This window comes from Dermacentor andersoni, chromosome 1, assembly GCF_023375885.2.
Source record: "Dermacentor andersoni chromosome 1, qqDerAnde1_hic_scaffold, whole genome shotgun sequence".
Taxonomy (NCBI): Eukaryota; Metazoa; Arthropoda; class Arachnida; order Ixodida; family Ixodidae; genus Dermacentor; species Dermacentor andersoni.
The window spans coordinates 122,862,897-122,884,788 of NC_092814.1; the positions used below are offsets into that span (position 1 = coordinate 122,862,897).

Sequence of the window (21,892 nt, forward strand, 5' to 3'; positions counted from 1 at the left end):
AACGCGTTCAATCTCGCGTGCGCAAGCGAGGAACACGGCCCGGATTCGTGCCTTCTCATGTGGCGCGCGAGGCAGGGGGGCGAGTCGAGGGAATAGGGGCGTTCTTCTACGGCGGCTGCTAGGGTGCCTCGATGTCCTCCTCGCCTGCCGCTCCGTACAGAGTGGAGACAACCGCGGCGTCTACTACGGCGTTGGCCATGCTAATCGCGGACGCCGTAGTAGACGCCTTTGGTGGACGCCGTAGGGATGCGTTGCCGGCGCTCGTGTCTTGAAAGCGGTCTGCGACGTGGCTAAAGTGCGCGCCCGCGCGGGCCTCATCTTCAAGGCGATCTGCGATGTTTGCAAAGTGCGCATAGTGCCTGTAGCTTCGTATGCGCTGTGCCTTCGACGTTTCGTATGCGTTGAAGCGACAGATGCACGGAGGTCAATTGGCTCACTGCTGCTGCCGCGATTCCTAACTCCAGCGTCTTCACGGACAGTTTCCGCTGTCATCGAGCGATGCGTGTTCATGTTTACCTGTGCGCGCGTGACACCGTGCTGGTTAATTAAGTTAAAACACGTTGACAGGCTAGTTGGTTTGAATCCATGATAGTATGTGCAAGCGCGACTCAACGAGGACGTAGAAAGAAGCAGACACATAAAGACAGCGCTGCCTCCGTGTGTCTGTTTCTTTCTACGTCCTCGTTGAGTCACGCTTACATATTCTATCATTGTTAATTTAGTTAGTAACCGAATGTTTACAAGTTTTTACGGCCCATAAAACTACTATCCTTACTTCGTACGGCTATCTATTAATTTGCCATCGCAATCAGTGCTTCGCCTGCACGGCGGAATTGCAATTTTTTTTTATCCCCAACCTTTCGATGTGCGCTCGCATTTCCGCTTCATCAAAGCTGAAGGAGCAGGCGAGAACGGAAATATTCCTGCCACCGGCGCTGAGTGCCTGCCGCACCTCACAACCAAGTTGCTCAGGTGCGCCTATAGTTGCCCAGGTCGCCTATATACCGACGTGCCAGGGCGCAAGAGAGTCTAAATATACAGTGCGGCCGACTGCTGTCGGCGTGATACGGTGCCGCCAGCGTCGTCGACGTCCGAAAGCCAACGCGTCGCGTCGATATCCTCGAGGCAGGCAAGCACTGACAAACGATGTCAGCTGTCTGCGCAGCACAGTGCGGTGTACTTGGTTCGTCGGACGAGAGCTCGTGCGTCGCCCCTGGGGGCAAGAAACACCTCCAAGCGGGACGCGTGCGCTAACGAGTTGCAGGACACGCACGCCAAAGCTTGAAATGACGAGAAAGCTCCGGCCTTGTGCTTTATTCTTTTACTTTTCGTGATTTTAAAGCGACGCTTTCTTTGCCTCTTCTTCCGACTTTCCGGGCGCTGCTGCTGCTGTGGTCTGGATCGCGCGCGCCGCTGGGTTTCTTGCAACACCACCAGATGGCGCTCGCCTCCGCGCCATCTGGAAGCTGTGCAAGGCGATATGGGCTGGACGAGTTTTGAAGTGAGGGACGCTCAGAGTAAAATTGATTACGAGGAACGGCTGAGGAACATGGAAGAAAGGGGCTGGGAAAGCGTTCAGATATTTGTACAGGAAAAACATTGAATCACAGTGGAAAAAAAAAAAGAACCAGGAAGCTTACCAGCAGGTATGCGACCGGTATAGTGAGCAACGTGGCAACAAAGAACGTCAAGAGGAAGGTCAGAGAGGCTGAGATAATCTCATGAGTGGCGGCAATGGAAAGGAAACCTGCTATGAATACCTACTTAAGAGGAAAAAACGAAATCAGGAAATAAAGAATTTATGATAACTCAAAGGGAAGCTCATTACTTTTTGAAGCGAGATCAGGATGCTTTAGAACACGAACTTATAAAGGGAGATATAGCAAGGAAGAAGAAGCATGTGTTTGCTGCGGTAAAGCTATGGAAACGATGGAACATGTTTTATTGGAATGTGAAGATGTCTGCCAAGCGGTCGATTTAGGCACCTCTGACCTCCTTGAAGCCCTTCGGTTTAGCGAGAACAGATAGAAAGTAAACATGTTCGCAATAGAAATTAGTAAGAGGCGGTTGAAAGTTGGTGGAAGAATAATAGGGAAACGACAAACAACGGAGGCGTACAAAAACAAAGTGCCCAATAGGGGCTCACAAAGTTTGGTGATGGGAATTCTACGTGTTTTGTTTTCCCCCTTTTCTTTTTTCTTTCTTTCTTCATTTTAGCATAGGTAGAGCACTAGGCAATATAATAACAAGAGCTTCGTGGCGCAACCCACTGCCCCGTTCCAGAGGGGACGCTCATAGTATCCATCCATGCATGCCGGCCGGCAGGCGCCGGCGCGGCAGCGTTTCACAGTTTGTGCTTATGGCACGTGCTGTGCGTGCTTTCCTATGGGGCAAAAACTCACGCACTGGGCTGTGCAGCTCGCGTGTTCGGCTGTGATAGTGTAAACATTACAATCGTCCATCGCATGAAGAGAGCGCTTGGAGCTGCCGTCTGAACAGCGTGCTGGCCACGTATGCAGAATGAACACGTAAACACGTGCCAGAAAAATGGCGCCAAAGCGCGCTCTCAGCGTCGAGGACACCCAGCCAACGCAGACAAACAGCAGTGGTGCACACGAGGTAACGCTTAACATCAACTCACCGCTCTCGTATTGGGCTATAAACGCTCAAGAAATTACACATTCGCCACCAACATCACCGCTAATTATCGTCAATCAAAGCAAACAGCATACAAAGCTTCGCTTACATGGATTCCCACAGTGCGCGGGATCCGCATAATTTTTATTATACTATTCTGACTTCCCCTTATATGTAGAATTATGTCTCCTTATGGACGTGGCGCTCCTTACTGAGGAGCGCCACGTCCCAATTCCTCTTTCTAGAACTGACGCAGCACGGAAGCTCCGCCTACTTGCTCGGCAGTGCACCGCGTCGCAATGGAATGAGCCACATTTAAGAAATACGCGACTGTACTCACTTGATCCCACACTAAGTCTTCGAGCGCCATCACAGCTTCGCCGTAGAGACGCCACGCTTTTATATCGACTTTGGTTGGGCGTTGCCTTTACCAAAGCCTATGCATTCCGCATAGGAATGACCGACAGCCCAACCTGTGACCACTGCGGCCATGAAGAATCAATTGGCCATATTCTGTGCGCCTGCCCGCAGTACAGTCCACAGAGGGCATGCCTTCGCCACGAACTTGACCAACTGGATGACCAACCGCTATCCGAAAAAAAAGAATTCTACAACATCGAAAGGACCTACCGTCACAGAAGAAGGTCGTGCAAGCGCTATTGCGCTTTTTGCGATCTACCGGCCTCTGTGAACGACTTTAACTGGAACGCCTTCTGTGTGTGTGTCTCCACGTGTGCGTGTTTTTCCCCCTTTTTTTTACGTTTTCCTCTCTGTCATCTTTCTAACCCCTATCCCCCATCCCCAGTGTAGGGTAGCAAACCGGAGACTCATATCTGGTTAACCTCCCTGCCTTTCCTCTTCATTCTCTCTCTCTCTCTTTCCTTATGGAATAGTTATTTTTAAAAAAGATTCGACCGTACTATGCCACTTAGATGTTCCCAAAAGAAATGACGTCGCCTTATTTAACGCGGCTGTCAACACATCTCTATTGGGGCAATTAAACAAGAGAAAATAAACTGCAGCGTATACCACGTTCTACATGACGCGGAGCAGTGAAAAAATATAATTCGCGGTCTTTCATTGCGGTACCTCTACATGAGTCCACGTTGTGACTCCGACATAAGATTGCCATCATTCAATCCCACACGACATCTTGGACCACACCAACGGGCTTGACACCGAGTATCGCGATGATGTATAACGTAGAGAACGCATCTCCCAAGTGTGCATTAGCAAATGTTAAAACCGCGATTGTTTGGGCTACACCGATTCACATATTTATAAATCTCGTCCGACGTGGAAGAATAATTAAGAAAAAAGAAAGCAATACAAACGCACGACATGCAGTTCTCGTCTGATTGCCATCCTGAAACAACGCGTAATCTGAGAGCCGAAATGCGTTTTACTCTTTTTCGATACGGATACTTTAACTGCGCACTAAAGGTCGGTTCGGTTTAAATTTCAAGACTAACCAGAATTGTAACATGCGGCATCAATTGCGAGACAAGAAATCCTGCCATGCGGGAATCCTGAGGTCGCGGGGAGAAAAAAAAGCCAAACCTTCCGCCTGACAGCAACGCACATTGTATACGAAAGATCGCGCACCCGATTACTGGAGGGCAATTTATACAATATTAGTCCACGACTGTTTATAGTTGTCGACAAAAATGCCGGGGGAATCGGGCTACAGGCAAATACGTAACATTTAGGGGTACCGATCTTCAGCTCTTCAATTTTTTTTTTCGTCGGACGGAGACCAGGGAAAGCTAAAGAGAAACAGCGCGGAGTCGGCGTTGAATGTGGAGAGGGACACGTAAATGCCCGACGTATAGTACATACGCTGCCCATGCATGTATAAAGCTGCGCATGCATAGACACTGTTAGGGTGGCTAACACTGTTTTCGAGGTAGCGTCTCCTTCGCGATGCTCATAACTATGGCTCATATGTGATCCACGTGGCTGCCGCTGTAAACATCAATCGCGCTTCAGTGTGTAAGGTCTACTGCCACGAGGCCTTATGCATTGTCGATAGCCAACCAGCTCAGAAACGCAAAAGGCCAGTGACAGTGTTACTTGCGCTTGTTCACCATCGATAATGCATGCCCAAATCGCCACCTTGTTAAGCATTATACATCGTATACATTAGATGCGTGTTTGTGAGCTGCCAAAGCCGTGTATATATATATATATATATATATATATATATATATATATACGTGTGTGTTGGTTCTTCGCCTGATAGCATTGCCCAATGCACATTTGTAAACCATAAGAAAGAGGGTTACCGAGGGGCCCGATATCTTATTAATCATATCATAAGAACCCAAGAACCCAACAAAGAAAGACACTAAGGACAACATAGGGTAAATTACTGGCACTTACTAACTAAATTAATGGCAGTGAAAGTGGATGAAAAAGCAACTTGCCGCATGTGGGAAACGAGCCTACGTCTTCGCATTACGCGTGCGATGTTCTTGTGGTGGCACTGGCTAACACTCCCAGGGTTAGTTCTAGTAGTAAAACACAAATACCCAAGAAAGTAAATAGGAAAACGGCTACGCGGTAGCTCAATTGGTAGAGCATCGCATGCGTGATGCGAAGACATGGGGTCGTTCCCCACCTGTGGCAAATTGTTTTTTATCCACTTTCATTGCCATTAATTTATCATTTCTTTAATTCAATTAGTACGTGCAAGTAATTTCCCCTATGCATGCTGTCCATGGCGTCTGTTTGTTGGCTTCTTATGATATATAAAGCAGGCGTGCGTCTACGTTTATCGAAACTTGACCTTCGAAACAGGGAAATGAAGTCCTCGCATTTGAATCAGTGCCGCAGAAAGCATTTTCTTTAACGTTGTGCGGCAATAATTACACGAGCCAACTTCTACGCGTATGTGCATAGAGAGACTTTTCCTTTCACCGCTAATTGTCGCTACATAGCAGAGTTGCGCGATAGAACAGTTTGGGATACCGCGAGCAGAAAGTAAGAAACAAAGGCAGAAGGGCAAGAGATTGCCTATTTCCGGGAACAATTTGGACCCGGTTCGCGCAAGAGAACGGTCTGGGGGGCCCCGAACCTGCGGTACATGTTCTCTCAAATAAAGGACGTCACACACGCTGGCATACAAGGCGACAACACGTGTCAGGCGAGCGTCAACGGTGAAGAAATGCTGTGACGACTTCCTCCTCCATGTGCTAAGCAGGAGGAAAAAGCAGTCGCGATAGCTATAACGAAGAAGACACGCGACAAACATCCGTGTTGACAGCTCTGACGTTCTCTCCGTATGCGCAGTTAAGGCCGCCTCTTATATTCATCCCGTCTCCCTTTCTTCGACAAACAAGTGGCGTCAACGTGCGGCGGTAATATCCCCGCCTCCTTACCTGTTCACTCTCTTCGCGTCGTTAAGACCCGGCGCCGAACTTCAGCGGACACACACGCACGCGCGCGCTCCGCCCTTTTAAATTCTAGGCTACGCACGGGGCACCCTTGGTAGAATCATCCTCGTTTGCGCAAAAGTACGAACCTCGGCGGTCGGATGACGCCGGCGACGCGACCTTGAGCCATCTGCAATGGGCGCCTAGGACATCCCGCTAATAAAGGAGTAACCCTGTCCCGGCGCAGCGGTAATTTCCTGGAGGTTCTCCGTCCTTCTGTTGCGCGGCCGACGCCGGTGATCAGTTGCCATTCAGGAACAAAGAAACAAGTGGCGGGCAGGTTGGCATCGGCAAACGAGCGATCTACAAGCGGATGGCAAGCAACCGAAAATGTCGCAAATTAAATTCACAATGAACTTTTTCAAACCGTTTCACCTATATATGCATGTTCGCTTCGCGTAGAGAACAAATGTCGCGTCGCGCATTTTGGCGTGTGTGTGTGTGTGTGTGTGTGTGTGTGTGTGTGCTTGTGTGCGTTATAAAACATGTAAACATGGTACTCACAGCTGGGTGACTTTCATCTTGTTTTCTTGCGCATCGCTGAAGAGGCATGCCTTCTGACGAGAAGTTCTGCCAATTAGTGGGCATGTACACGCTTGAGCCAAGCGTGAAACATTGTGTGTGAATCTCGACGACGATATAGACAATTCAGCAGGTATTTGGACACGGGCAGGCTGTACACAATGACTAGGTGAATGGCTGAGGCCCCATGCTTTTTAGAATTGTGTTCGTTGTGAAACCGCAAACCCAACTCCAAAAGGCAGAACAAGAAGTGAGAAAGAAAGCCGAAAGGCTGACGCGGCCTTTCTTGCCAGTATTCGTTGCCAAATATAAATTTCTTGCCATATGGTTCTATAATACCGGGCGTGCTTGGTGTATAAAGTGCGATGGGGAAGTGAACAGCTTAATACAGAGGGCCGGCGCAGGTTATCGCCAGCGCGCGATGCATGTAGTAGGCGCTAAGTGAAGGAGGGCGGAGGTGAAGGAGCTCTGGCGGTGTTCCGTCCGGCCCAGCATATCCCTCAGTGGTTTCGAATACGAGGCCAACGCAGCCAAGCGAACGCGGTCAAGCGGGGTCAAGAAGCCCGGGTGAAAAGCGACCATAGGCGGAAGCGCTCCATGGACGCCGCTCCACTTTCCTCCCTCGGAGGATACAGCCTTTCCCGACAAGCAGGCCCAGTGACAGCTCGGAAGAGAGAGAGAGAGATTTTTAAGACACCCACAGAACGCGCTAAGCAGCCACCTTCCACGAAGAGTGGACAAACGAACAAACCTCGAAAACGATTACGTCGTCGAACGAGCACAAGGGACGGAGAGGCTCGCTTCCGTGTCTATCAAATGTGGTGCGCCCCCAGAAGGCGTCGGAGGCATTGTTTCCTCGTCGTCCGGCTGGGCGCTGTTCGCGGTGGAAGCGGCGTTGAGCAGGCGGCGGTCCAGGAAGTCAGCGGAAAGAACAAAACCGACGAACGCCACCGGCCCAGCGAGCACTCGACCGCGCTTGGCCCGCCCCTCCCCCTTTCTTCCGGCGCGACTCCCCTCAACGACGCGTTTTTCGCGCAGTCCGGCATCGGATAGTGCCGCCACCCGATCTCTGCGGCCGGCAGCGCCAGTGGCCGACCCCCACGCGGCGGATCCGGCGGCCTCTCCTCCTCGATTACGGCGTCAAACGCCTATTCGGATTCGTGCGAGGCACGCCCAGGAACGCGGCAGTGCTTCGCCTTTGGTGATCGTTGTAATATTTCAGCTGCGAAAAGCGTACCGCTGCTGAGCGGTCAGCGCTGGGAACGCGCGCCGCAGTTTCCGCTATTCGTCATGACTCGGCAGAAGAACCTAGTACGCCTCCAGAAGCAACAAGGCGGTGCCTACAGGAATCAATTCCTCAAGGTACACAGGTGCAAGTACAAGAAGGCTCCTCCTGGTGTGCCCCTTGTCAGCACCGCTACAAATCAGCATTGTTCACAAGAGCTCGCGCCCTCGTCATAACGCAAAACAATGCCGCATCAATAATTAGGGGTGGTGTTGCGCAAACATTTATTTTGCGCTCACCCAATCCAGTGCGGTGCGATCATATTTGCCATGTTAGATGCAGTAAAGAGTAGTGCGGGCGAATGCCAAAGAAATAAGAGGCAATCTGCCACGCCGATTCAATCACGTGCGTTCTGTCTCCCAATCGTTCGAGCACATACATCGTCTTTTGCCGGTTTCATCCTCTCCGTGGAGCCACTGGTGCCTCGCTCAAGCACTACTATCCAGGAAAAAGGACGATAATCGCAAGGTTCAGCTAAAAGACGTCAGTATGGGCTGGGCATGAAAGACATGCAGTAACTCCCGCCTGCCGTGAGATGGATGGAGGGTTCCATTCCCGGTCGGGCACTCCGATGAAGCCAGAACGCAAATAAGACAGGCGTAGTGGACTAAATTAATCTGGAGCCGTCCATTCCACGGCATTCATATCGTCGCCCAGGTGAAGGTACTGTGTACATTAAACCTCAGCGGTCATTACCGTGGTGCGGGAAAGACAGACGAAAGGCCTTAGGGGGAGTGGGGCGAGGCATTTATATGCAATGCCCGATATTCTTCAACGTGGTGCTTAACCAACCAGCTGGACTCGGTCATTCAGGCTGCGCGCGGCAACACTCCTGGCGTCGATCCAGCAACACCACGGTCGACGCTCACTGGAACAAGACGTAACCGGCGTATCTGTACGACTGGCTGACGACTTCTTTGCCGGAGGCGCTTGATAACGTCTCCCTCGGTAACAGTAGCCGGGGAGGAGGTAGAAGCGCGCTCATGACTGACAGCGCACAAAGACGCAACCAGAGCAACGAGGGACGGCGCGTCAAGCGGGGACGTCGCGTTCCGCGTTGCAAGGTGGCCGCGGAGGAAAGCCGCACGCAGAGCCCTGCGGCGGCGGCCACCGATTCTCGAGGAAGAACAAGAGGCCGGTCCTCGTTTTGGCAGCCAAGCGAGAAACGCGTCCACACAGGCGGCCCCGGTCAGGCGGGAAGCGCAAGGTGAACGAACCGCCGGCACACACACACAGGTTGGCGCTGTTGTTGTATCTGCTCTCTCAGCACAAGACGGCGGCGAGGAGGGGCGGTGAGAAGAGCGCTTCCTCGTGTCCGCAACCCCCGTTTCAGTGGCCGCATTGTGCGCTGCTTTCCGACCTCCCCTCGGCGGCGGGCGCTGAAAGGTCGATCCCTCGGCGGCCGAGCGGCCATTTCTTTGTCGAGATGGACTGTCCTCTTCGGAATGCCGTCTCCTCCTCCCCTCCGGACAAACACGTTTGGCTCCTTGACGGACGTCGCCTGAAGATTGCCACTACGTCGTCGACTCACCCGGCCGGATGGTTCACCGGGCGCGATCTTGCGAAACGCGCCGAGGACATCCCGGTCGACGCCCATCTGGCCCCGCGCTGAGCGGGCGCGCCTCGATACAGTGGCAAGGAGGTTACAATTACCGAGGATATATATATATATATATATATATATAAACATGACATGGACGCGCAAATGAAGTATAAAGCCATTCTCTATTCGTCACAAGAAGCGATCGGTTCTTTCTGTCACGCGGAAACCACGCATCCATTTGTTTCTGGACGCAGTCACTCATTAAATAATTAAATACTGCAACGACATTGTGGTGTGCAAGTCGCAAAGGATGAAAATTCCGACATAAAGGCAGCAATTATAGCAGTTTTATTTTTGCAATTGACGTAAGGTATACTGTTGAGAAAGAAAACAGAAAAATGCGACTTTTTTGTCGTCGGTGCGAGGTGACTGATGCCCACTTTCACGTGAAGCGCAAGTTTCCAGAAAGGCGCTTAGCCTTCACGCAACGATGAGTGAGGAGAGTGGGGCTCTGGATTGACGCGCGGCTTCTTTCCTGCTGAATTCATTATACATCAAGCTGCTTGAATGTTCAGTTACGCGAACGGATTCGAGACGCTGGCTGCCACTGCGCCAGTTTCAACATCACCGCAGCACAGCTAACCGGGATGCAAACTTTATTTTTTTTTCTGTGGTCCTTCATCAAAATAATTATTAAAATTGCAACCGAATGACATCTGTTTTCGAAACGCAACACTCTTAAGGCTAGTTAAGGTTCGTGCATGGAAAGACGCAGTTAGGACTGTTATATAGTTGCGAAAACTGCACAATAAAGCAGGTATTAAATTAATAACAACATGAAAAAAAAATCACGAAGAAAAAAAGAAGGAAGGATAGTCGATCGCGGAAGCGCGGCAGACAATGCGCGCATGCCCTCCCCGCCGCGACGACGACAGCGTCCTTGAAATGTGCTGCACGTTCTGAATGGGCTTTCGGGGGGGGGGGGGGGGGGGGGGGGGGTCGAGTGCGCGCGCAGGTAGGCTTGCCTGCGCAATCGCCTTCAGCACAACCGCATTGCACAGTGCCTCCGCGGCCGTGACTATCGCACGCGAGCATCGATCCGGAGGAAAGGCTTTCCGCATGTATGGCTGCAGATCGCGCAACGATATCGTCACACCGACGAATCAGTATAGCGCGCGCGGGATTGTTTATATTATCGCTCGCCACGCTGTCCACCGCCTGGTAAAAGCCAGCGGCAGAGATTGCCATGGCACGCACAAGACTGAACAGCGCAGTTTCTTTCCAACGCGGCGCACACTGCGAGCGCACATGGCCCGAGGATGCGCAAGACGGAAGGTGTAATGAGCGCGGGCGGTCAGATTTCCTGCTGGCTATAGCGGGCGGGTAAGCTTGTGTCTCATGCCGACTTCCCTCGTTGGCGTTAAACGAACCAGCGGAATACGGGGGCGCGCGGTGTATATACACTGTGCACCGTGAGAACAGCCAGACGGCACGGTTCGTTTCTTCTTCCCGAACGCTCTTACACGACCCGGAAGAAGGTCCGCCACAGTATGGCCACAGTAGACCGCATTCCTGTCTGCGTCTGATACCGCTTGCGAAGTCTTGTTTTTCGTTTCAAAAGGCTTCTCATTCGCATTGTACGCGCTATACAAGCCTACGTTGCCAGCGAAGCACGTCGCCTCAATGGCTGTGCTTGCTTAGTAACTTACAGTCCAACTAAACACGGTTATTGCAAGGTTAGGAATCCCTGTGCATCGCGTTGATGTTCCGCATAATTTGTGTCTAATGTGAAGTGTTTGACCTTTTGCAGGGTGTACGATTAATGAAATACGACGAAAAATAAACTAGTATAGTAGCTGAGCCAGCATTGTAAGCGTGTAGCGTATATAGTTGAGTCAGCGTTTAACCAACGTATACATGTAACAAGCTGGACAGGTGGGGGAAAGGCAAGTGGACGGACTATTGCTAATATCTTGCAAAAGCCGCGGCCCCCCTCTCGATATGACAGTGTCACAAGGCCCCAGCTTTAACAGAAATTGACACGTGCGCTCACAAGCTCAATACGACAATTTTAAAAATATCGCAGCTTTCAAAAAAGAAAAAAAAAAGCGGTGCCAGCTTTGAGCCAGCCCTGAACTACTCGTCGCTATTTTTCTCACGGTATAGATTAAAACCATGTTCCAACTAGTGCAACAGCGCTACTACTGCAGAGTTCATTGAAATCGATGGCTATACACTGTCGCGACTGAAGATGTTCCTTTATTGGCGCGTTCACCAGCGCGACAGGGGGCACCGCGCTCTGCGCGTTATCGTTTGGTCGATCTTTTGCTAAAATCGACGGCTTGAACGGGCCTTCTGTTTTTCGTTACACAAAACGCCAACTTGCGAGTAAAGTCTTGCAAAAATATTGGCATTACGCGACGGGTTTGTGAGGACTCGTCGGAAACGAATCCTCACAAAGCGTGATTAAAGAAAGAGAGGGCGACAGATACACGAGTTGACAATTTCCGTTCTTCCGCGGCATCTGGAATCGCACAGGAAACGCGCTTGGGAGCTCTCTCGCTGCAACTTCAGTGCGGCGACGAGCGTGGGAGCCTCTCGCGCCGCTCCGCACAAGCGGCGCCCGAAGGTGACGCGACCGACCGGCGCGATGCCTTGCACCGCCCTCCCGCCGCAGCAGCTCCACGCGGCATCGCAGTGGCAGCGCGTTCCGCCGCGGCGAGGGAAATCCGCGAGACCTCGAAGGAGGCGAGCCGACACAATGGGCCCGCGAACGGGGCTCTGCAATGAAGAACCGGGCGGCCCGTTCGGATTCAAGGCTCTCACCATCGGAAAGACGGCCACCCACGAAAGACGGTTTTACGTGAGCGCGCAGAAACGTCGCCGACGAGCGGATGAGGCGACGGCGGCCGAGACAGCAAAGACGGCGCGCTCAGCCCGCGCCTACGCTGCCGCGGGCACGCGAGACGAAGGGGCACGATGAGGTTGAGAGGTACGGGCCACGCTGGAGCGACGGGCGCAAGCACTCCGGCGACCCCTGCACGCTCGCCTAACAAGAGCGGCGGGCCAAACGGTTTTCGCGCCAATATTGATTGATGGGTTGCTTGCTTGGCTGGATTAGTGCACTGCTTCCTTGTAACTGTGTGCAATAAAGGATTGATTGATTGATTGATTGATTGATTGATTGATTGATTGATTGATTGATTGATTGATTGATTGATTGATTGATTGATCTTGTAGTTGCAAGCAACATGCGTCGCTAAAACCTCCACGAGACTAAACGTGCTCTTTCGCGCACGCCAGTGCGACAGCAACATGGTCGAGGTCTGCAACGCCGTCCAGAGTAATAAAAGGTGCTCCCAGCTTGATTGTGACTAGTGTCAACACGAGCTACTAAATGCTTGAACCATGAAAGGAAGTGGTAAAAGAGAAATGGGAGAAATGAAGTGACTTCGCAATAGTCAAAACAATAGGCTGTCAAAACGATAAGCTTTTACTTGTGTTGTGTATGAACGCGGACATGTTACACCGTTATAGGTATTTCATGCGCCTTGCATTTACTGGGCGCTCAAGCCTTGTGCGCTAGCAACAGAAATGCAAAATGCTACATTAGAAACATATTCCAGCTCAAATAAATTGAGATAGCTCTCAATTTATTCACAATCGCTACCGATCACAAGAATGCTCACTTTCGTCACCTCCTATACCTGGACCTCACCATAACTTTAAATTTTGTGACTGTCAGGTATTTATCAACTCAAATAAATTGAGAGAGAGAGAGAGAGAGAGAGAGAGAGAGAGAGCTCTCAATTTATTTGAGTTGCTTCGCGTTCGCGATTTCCGCACTCAGGTCATGCGCTCAATCAGGCTACGTGGTTTCATACCTTTCAGACCGCGCCTATGGCGTTCTGCTGCTGAGCACGAGGCCGCGGGTTCGAATCCCGGCTGCGGCGGCCACATTTCGATGGAAAAGAAATGCAAGAACGTTCGAGCACTTCGATTGCATTAAAGCTGATTGGAGTGTGATGTAAAATATTAGAAGTCAGAGGTAGTGCAAGAGATTCATTGAGACGTCAGCTAAACGGAACCACGGAGCGTGCCCTCGTGACCACCGCAGTCGGTACGTTGAATCCCTGAGCACACGAAGAAAGTTCGCTCTGTCAACATTCAGTACACAAGCGCGCGCACCCGCGCGAAGAAGGTCAATTTGTTGGCACAAAGCGCAAACACATATATTGTTCAAGATGTCAAACTGTAATATAATACTTTGGCTTCGCGCTAGAGTATTACTATATACGCACAGCCAAGACAGCGCTCTCATTTTATTCGAAGCTTGCGTGCTGCCTATGTCCGCAAAGGCTGCGCGGGTGTTTCAGCCGCGCTTCGCGTTCGCACGTGCCTCCCTGCACGCACACCAACCAGCCTTCCGACTCAGGACTGCCAACCTGTGCGTTCGGCTGTCACGGCCGTTGTTGTCGACGTCCCGTGAACTTGCAGTGCGCATCGCGTAAATCATTCTTCTACTGCCCTGACGTTTAGGACAGCATCAGCTTCAAGCCAAACTATCCCTCTCGGGAAAAATATAGGTAGCGTTGGAGTAAACGGTCTACTTGACGACTATTAATAATAATAATAATAATAATAATAATAATAATAATAATAATAATAATAATAATAATAATAAATCTGCGGGCTAGGATTTTGCTTTCGATTTATTGATGCTGCATCAAAAGAAGAAGAAGGAGGAGGAGAAAGGGGGGGAGAGAAAGGCAACAACGAATCCCTGCTTCGTCAAAAGCCAACTGTCGGCGGCAGACCTCGTCGGCTGTCCTTGAAACGACCTTTGTTCTAACGCGTCGACAGAGCGCGAAAAAGATGAACGAAATAGCAATGTAACGAACAGACCGGCGCGCGAGCGGAAAGTGAAACTGGGCAAAGTGTCCGTAGCAGCCGTTAGGAGAGGAGGTGGCTCCGCGGTCGCGCTTCAGGGCTGCCGCCACGGCGCTCGTCGGGCGGCCGCGCACAATTCTGTTTTAAAGCCCAGACCACAAATACGCTTGCAGACGCGCGCGAGCTTGTGTCCGCGCGCCCACGCATGCGCACACGGTACGACACGGCTCACCGAAACGCGGCGCGATCTCGGTGAACAGCTCCTCTCTGTTATCGCGCTCTTGGGCTGCTCCGCGTAGGCGCTCCTGGCTGCGCTGCTGCGGCGCGCTACATTTAACTCTCAGTGCAGCAGATTTATATCATGCAAGAAAATGCTTCTTCTTTTCTTTTTTGTGCTGATCTAAAAGCTGTAAAAATCTTACAATTACGTTTATAGATATCGAAGCATGTTGAAACACTGTCAATAACAAATTACGCAGTGGAGTCTTCCAAGGCGTCTATGAGTGAGCCCAGTGAACACGTGCTGTCGCGCCCATGGAAGTGCGTCTTTGTGGATGCAAACCACCGTGCCTCGCGAGGCGCGGCAGGCGCAATGCGCGTAGACGCGAGCTGGCCGCGTGTGCAAGCGTACGTGTGGTATGGCTTTATAAGGGCAAATATTAGGTATAGCTAAAGTGATAGATTAGTGCTCGAGAATATTTAAGGCGTCAATATTATCGCGAACAAAGCCTTGATAATCAAGAAATTGAGGTAAATGCAGGACATGATTAGGTACTCCTCCGGCACATTCAAGTACTTGCCCGATGACAAAAACACTGCTCAGTTAAATTCTGTGACTATAGTCGGATACAACTTAAGTCTGCAGTGAAGCCCCGCCCACGCCCTCATAACCGCCAGCCACTTTTCCTCAGCGAGGCTGCAAATAGTTTGTACTTCAAACTTTTCCAGTTACCTAAATAAGGCGGTAACCACAAAAATAAAGGTATAGGCGCGTAATTATATACGTTTTCACTCGTCTATTATATTGAAACGGCGAAAGCCTAATTCTTTATTGAAGTGAAATAAAACGCTTGCTTCGCTGAAACTATTTAGCGTCAAGTTTCACTTCAATTGGCAGTGAAGTTTCATGAGTAAAACGGGCTCACCACTGAAATGAACTACACCGAGGACTTTTGAAGAGTGAGAACTCCATACACTTTGTCCATGTCTGTTGCACACCTCATCGCTTCCGCCGATGAAAAGACTCTTCAAGAATAGCAGACGGTCCGGAGGTATCAAGTACGACGCCATCTTGAAATGATCGCATGACGACGATTTTGTCTGCTTCTGTGATTGGCTGGCGGAGTAACAACCTGGCGCGGTCCGTGTGCCTTGGTTGTCAACTGATGTTTTTTTTTTTTTTTAAGTTGTATACTACTATAATACTCAACCACTCGTGGCAAAAGACATGCTTGTGTTGTATTATAAGACGAAATAAAATGCTACTTGTCCAGTTATATTTCCTTTTCAGAAAAAAAAAAAACTCATTGAAATTACCCTTGACAACGACGCGGGCTGTCGAGAGGTTTTGTCTTCGCTCGACTGTGTGTGTGTGTGAGTGATTTTAATGGAGAAAGGGGGTAAGAGAAAAGTACAGCGCGCCGCCCATGCTTTCGCGTTTCAGTGGTTTCCTTATCATGTAGTGCTGCGCTGGTTTTGCTGGACTCGCGAAACTCGCGCAAACTGCAAGTAGCAGACAATTCAACTTCCATGTCATGTCGCGGGATGCCCGAACGGTCTACGCCACTTGACCAAAAAGCAACTGCAGCGGCGAATCCACCGCCCTGTCTTGGCTCGGTACCGCCGCCTGTCGGGCGCCGTTTTACTTACCGACGGCAGCAAAGGGTGGAGATGGCGTATGGCGTACGCAACGTCACCGCTCCCTCGGTTGGGTGGCGGGAGATTTGAATTGCGATAAAGGTGTTCGGACTCTTCAGATGCAATTTTTTCGTAAACTAACTCTTTTCTTGGCACGAAACAAGCGTTGCGAGGTTTCTGGAATGGTATTTAAACAGGCAACGTCGACTTCGCATCAGCCTTGAGTGTCCCTTTAGACGCGCACGCCGTCAGCGCTGCACGTGCATTCACGACAACCACTGACCACCCAACTGGGTAGCCAGCTCGCCGCCGCGTCGTCTGCCGACAGTGACGCTTGTGCAACTCTGAATGCAAAACCAATGTTGGGCGGGCTATGTCGCGCAAATGTGTGTAGCGTGCGCCGAATAACGATCGAACATCGCATCCGCACGGTCGATCACACGCCGCCGAAAGTTTCGCTCGCGGTTGCAGTGTCTCCTGATGAACAAGAAAGTTTGAATGAAACAACGATTCGCTAGCAAAGTATACGCGTCTAGTCTATAGTTGTCGATACTGCGCAACAATGACACATTGAAGGAAACAAGCAACAGCGCTAATCCCCCGAAGACACCACAGCAAATAAGAAAAACGAGCAAAAATAACGAGAGAAAGTAATTTTATAGCAAACTAGTTATACGAGGATTTGACACGGCATCGTCGTAGTGGCGTTTGGTCGGTATCTGTAAGAAACGCATTTAGCGTAAGCTTTTCTTTCTTGCCATCATATGTTAATTTTGTTGCTTATTGTGTGAAAGCGCAGTAATGATTTTGTTGGAAATCGCACCGTCTCTTCTTTCCTTCTGCCTGTTCTTGCTCCGAGTAAGTCCGAGGTATGACGGGATACCACCATCGTAAGCATCTTTTGAACTGAATCCACCAAATGGCACTTTCATGGCACACTCAAATATTTCTTACCTGAGAAAACGCCGCCCATCCCTGCAGACCACAGAATCAATGACTGTTCAATTAAAAAATTACACGCAGAATCACCTGTGGGAGTTATCTAAATGATGCGTAAGCATTTGCTACGAATCACCTGCTGTTTCGTCGTCGTACGCTGCTGTGCAGGATATAATTGCGAGAAACACCGCGAAAGAATCGTGAAACGGAGAAGCGCGGTTGTAACACCGAAATGTTAACCGAGACCAGCATGGGACGACGAAGAGGCGAATAGTAGCAATGTTCACTCACGCTATATGATGGTGCGTTTGGATGATGCCGCTACTTCATGGGGAAAAAAGAAAGCACTGGTCGATGCGTGCTGCAGCACGTGACGTAATTGAACAGTGTCACGTTTGGTAGACCTCGTACGTAGACGTGGTCGATGACGCTGCCTCCTCTCAATGCGAACCATTATCAACCGTGATCAACCGTATTGCGGCGGCGGCGGCGGCTACGTATGGCGCAGCTGCGCGGGCCCTATCTTGAAAGCGATCTGCGATAGGGACACAGCAGTGCACCGAGTGCTGATAGCTTCGTGTGCGCTGTGTTCTCGTAGCTTAGTAAGCGTTGAAGCAAGAGGCAGTACGAAGGTCAATTCGCTCGCTGCTGCGGGCCCTATATTGAATGCGATCTCGCCTCACGTGACGGACGGAGGGGTTTCCCCATGGGTAGGCATAGATATACTTGCGCATTTAAAAGTAAAAATAAAATAATAATAATTCGGTTCGAACATCTATAGAAAGAGAAAATGAGAGAGATGCAGGAAATTTGGACACTGCAGAGGTCCGCCTGACGTAAGGCGAGAGAAAGACTGTTATGGGGCTGACGATGAGGCCAATTAAAGGGCGCGAATAAACAGAGTCACTTTACAGACGAACCTCCGAAAGACAGGACCCGTGTTGCGCAGGAACGTAAGTTGCGCGGATGGCTCCGCAACTCAATTTAGAGTCTGGCGTCTCCAGCCGGAGGCCGATTGTCAAGTTTTGATATACAGGCTGACAATGTCTGGCCGCTCGCGCGTGTATTGGGAGCAGATACAAAGAATGCGATGCACTGCGTCGGGTACATCATAACTATCACACTTGGGAGAGTCCGCACAAAGGTGTACATATCGTGTGGTAAAGGCACGCCTCGCTGTAGTCTGTGAACGAGGCATAGCATGGATGCCATGCGGCATTCGAAAACACATAGTGCTAAGCCTGCGACCCGGATACGGTGACTACGCGGTTGTGATCAGCGTTTTTCTGTTTATCGCATTTTGCACATTTGCAGTGACGACACAGTTGGCGTTAGATCTGCAGAACGAGAAGAGAACAGCTAGGTGGTGCCATGATTTTAGGCGTTTCTCGCAGATTTATCTGCAAGGTCGTTTCCATGCATCCCGCAGTGCCCTAGGTACAAGCACTGGTACGGAAATGCAGGGACCTCTTTTACATTCGCAAGGCAGTGTAGCTCCCTTCCTCATGCCAATAACCATGCAGATAAGTTATTCTTTATCAAGCATTACAATATTTACAAGGATCACTTTAACAAATTGTGGTCCATGCTTGACAGGGGTGTTGAGGTATCTTACCGACTGGTCTCTCGAATCGCGACAAGGAGCACCTGTCGATGTCATTTTGTGACATAGGCTATATCTTTGACTGATGCCGACAGTTAGACCACGGAGCAGTTGAGATGGACGAAGTTACGGAGCCGTTCGTGCTGACGTGCACACATAGTGTTGCCTTTATCCTCTCGATATATGCCCGAGGTTAAGTGGTTCGAGGCATGCAACTAGGTCCGATCATCTGGAAGCTGCACCCAGCTGTTTATCAACTGCAACAATATGGGAAGTTTGCCTATAGAAACGCCACTGAGCGGAGTTAGGGAACGATGTGGACCATCAGGGTTCGCATTATGCCCCCACAACAGCAAACGCAATCCAATAGACGGGGAAAAGGAACAAGGGATAACTCCTAGCAACGTAACTGCCGCGCAGCACTGCAGGCATCTGCTCTGTTTTAGTTTCAGTTGATGAGATCCGCCATTAGTGGTGCGATGCGATAATTTTCTCAATTTTGTGCGGAACGAAGTTACGTTAACGTGGCTGTGAAATTCCCAACGCATCCGTTCAAAGGAGCAAGAGAAAGTAGTGGTGACTAAGCGTGAGACAGGAAGTTCCCCTGCTGCGAACACTGTAGATGTCTCACTCAAGGAGGACTAATGAACGGTCTTGGTGCTTACAGATAAGCAGTAACAAAGTATGCGATTAAAGGAAGTTACGAATTATCCGCGGGAACAGCCCATAATGGATGCGTTACAGAGCTTGCTCGAAATCGTCTATACACAATACTGAATGCTGGAACGCGTTGCAGCTAATTCGATCCTCGGCCCTTAGAAATTAGAGCAAAAATAAGAAGGGATTCCAGCCTTTATGAATCACTTGTTATACCATGCCACAAGTCAGTCATATCAATCATGGTGTTTTGAATCGTTTCTTTTCACCAATGCATCAGCTCAGTCGCAACGCTTCAACTTTGCTACACAGTTAATACCAGTATTCTCCTTTGTGTAATTATATTTCATCTGACAATGTCAGAGGTAAGTGACAGCAGCTTCTCAACAACATAACTGACTGCCATGCCCCCCCCCCCCCCCCCCCCCCCCCCCGGAGCCCTGGTCTGATCACGTCACGTACTTTCTTTGCGCAGTAGCGCGATTCTTGTCGTGGTTGAAAATTGTGGTTCGGTTCGCTTTGATCGATGATCGGACCAAACATCATATTTCGTACTTACGCACGCGTAACATTCGCCGCAAGAATTAAGAAATTGTGCAAGTGCAGTTATATGCGAGAGAGAGAGAGGGTATAACGATATCTCGAGAGCGTAGCCTAGCGTTGCAATGCGGGCTTGTTGGTAAGTCATCTTGGAATAGTAATGTAGCGCATACAGATGAGGACTAAATTACTATTCCAAGTTAGCTATAGCGGCAGGCCTGACATGCTAACTTCAGGTGAGATGGTGAGGGATGAAAAAAGTGAGATAAAAACAAAAACAAAGCACACACACACTAACATTTATATTATATACGCAAATGCACAAACACAAAAGTTACATAGTCTCACTGAAGTCTGTATCTCGCAGGAATGCTATAAGCGCTTTAGTGTGCCGTGATACTAACCGCGGCCGAAGACCATATTTGTCATTGGTGTTACGATATGCTATCAGCGCGCAAATGGCTGTTCAAAAGAAGTGGTGCGAAATACTAATACACGTTTGGCAAAGTTATGAAACGAGGGCTGTTATTTCGGGTGTATAATGTGCGTTGGTTATAAGCGCGTGAAGATATTCCATACCGCCCTAGGGCGGTATGGAGATATGGAAATGGTAAGAGGGGCTCACCGAACGAAGCATGTTGAGTGGCGTCATGCATGAGGCGTATACTGCAGCCAGGTTCCTTTCTCGTGCTTCGCTCTGGACACGCTTCATCAATCTAGCGGCAACGCCGCGATGGATAGTCGTTGCAATCTCGTTGCAATGGCTAACCACCAAGCAGCCGTACTCGATGCTGGTGGGGCGCTACCGCTTTAATATATTTAAGGCTACATAACCCTCGCGTCACCTTGACACATCCATTATGGGCGGCTGGTCAAGAATGGGGCACATACCAATATCGCATACGTAGTGCCTAAGTTGTCTGTTTGGGCACGTATACCCAGTAGCCCATACCCAGGTTGTCAGCTTGGCAAGACAGCACCCAGCAGATACCATTGGCCCCAAGCTATAATAGGCAACTTGGGTCACTGGTTACGTGGAAGAGATTAGATGCGGGCAAACATACCGCAAACTAGGCGAAGTCCCCTAAGAATGCTAACCGCATTAATAACATTAATTTTACTCACACATGCGCATAATACAGGATACGGGAAGGCAGCAATAATGCCAGCTTGACTAGCCGCAGGACCCCCTACATTGGGAGCTCGACCCAATATTGGCCAGCAGTCGATTGCTCAAAGCTCGGGTGCAAGGTGCTTGTAGCAGCCTGAACACTTTTTCGCGAGGGCTGAAGAGGCGTTGCAGGATTGCAAAGGTGCGTACTCACAGCGTGGCCCGTGTACCCAACAACGGTGGTGCCTCGATCGTCCTACAGGCTCATCCCGCTCCAGAGTCCTCGGTAGGAGGGCTGCGGCTGCGCAGACAGGATCTGCACGTAAAAAAGCGCGACGCAGCGTTGTTTAAGAAGTGGCCGCCACGCAGGAGGCAAAAAAGGCGCACGTTCCTTCCCAACCTTTGTCACGTGGACAGCAAAGGACACTAAAAGTGTTGTGCCTCTGTGTCTCCGCAGCTGCATCCTCGCCATTAAGTTGGCGAAAACCATTTGAGAGTTTAACTCGGCATACGCGTGATGTACCATTAATACATTACCACGTTACCGTGAAGTAGGCGGGAGCGACATGGGAGCATGTCGAAATATACTAATCCGCGATGATGGCGCCACCTTGTCAAGTTGTGTCCAACCAACATGCATGTGTTAAATGCAAAGTTTATTTACGCATTGTCATTGCTGTGCTGAAGGGTTCTTGTCGGTTGGAGAGAAAAAAAAGTAGCAGTTTCACCCCAAAGGCGAAACATCGATTACCATAGCAAACTAGTAGAGAGCTATACAAAGTAAGGATAGTAGTTTTATCGTCCGTATAACGTTGTAAACATTCGCTTAAGTGAATTAACAAGCGTGGTGTCAGCGTGCACAGGCAAACATGAA

The 21,892-nt window shown here is 50.1% G+C and overlaps 1 protein-coding gene across 2 annotated transcripts in view; it reads right to left on the reverse strand.

Annotated features, from left to right (window-relative positions):
- Positions 1-21,892, reverse strand: part of tna (Zinc finger MIZ domain-containing protein tonalli) — a 310,995-nt gene that overhangs the window by 140,751 nt on the left and 148,352 nt on the right. Inside the window, exon 3 of one of the 2 annotated variants that reach the window (XM_050193826.3) lies at positions 21,233-21,334. The gene's annotated coding sequence lies outside the window, so the exon portion shown is untranslated. Of the gene's footprint in view, positions 1-21,228; positions 21,335-21,892 lie in introns of both variants that reach the window. The other variant, XM_055061980.2, reaches the window with a different exon arrangement.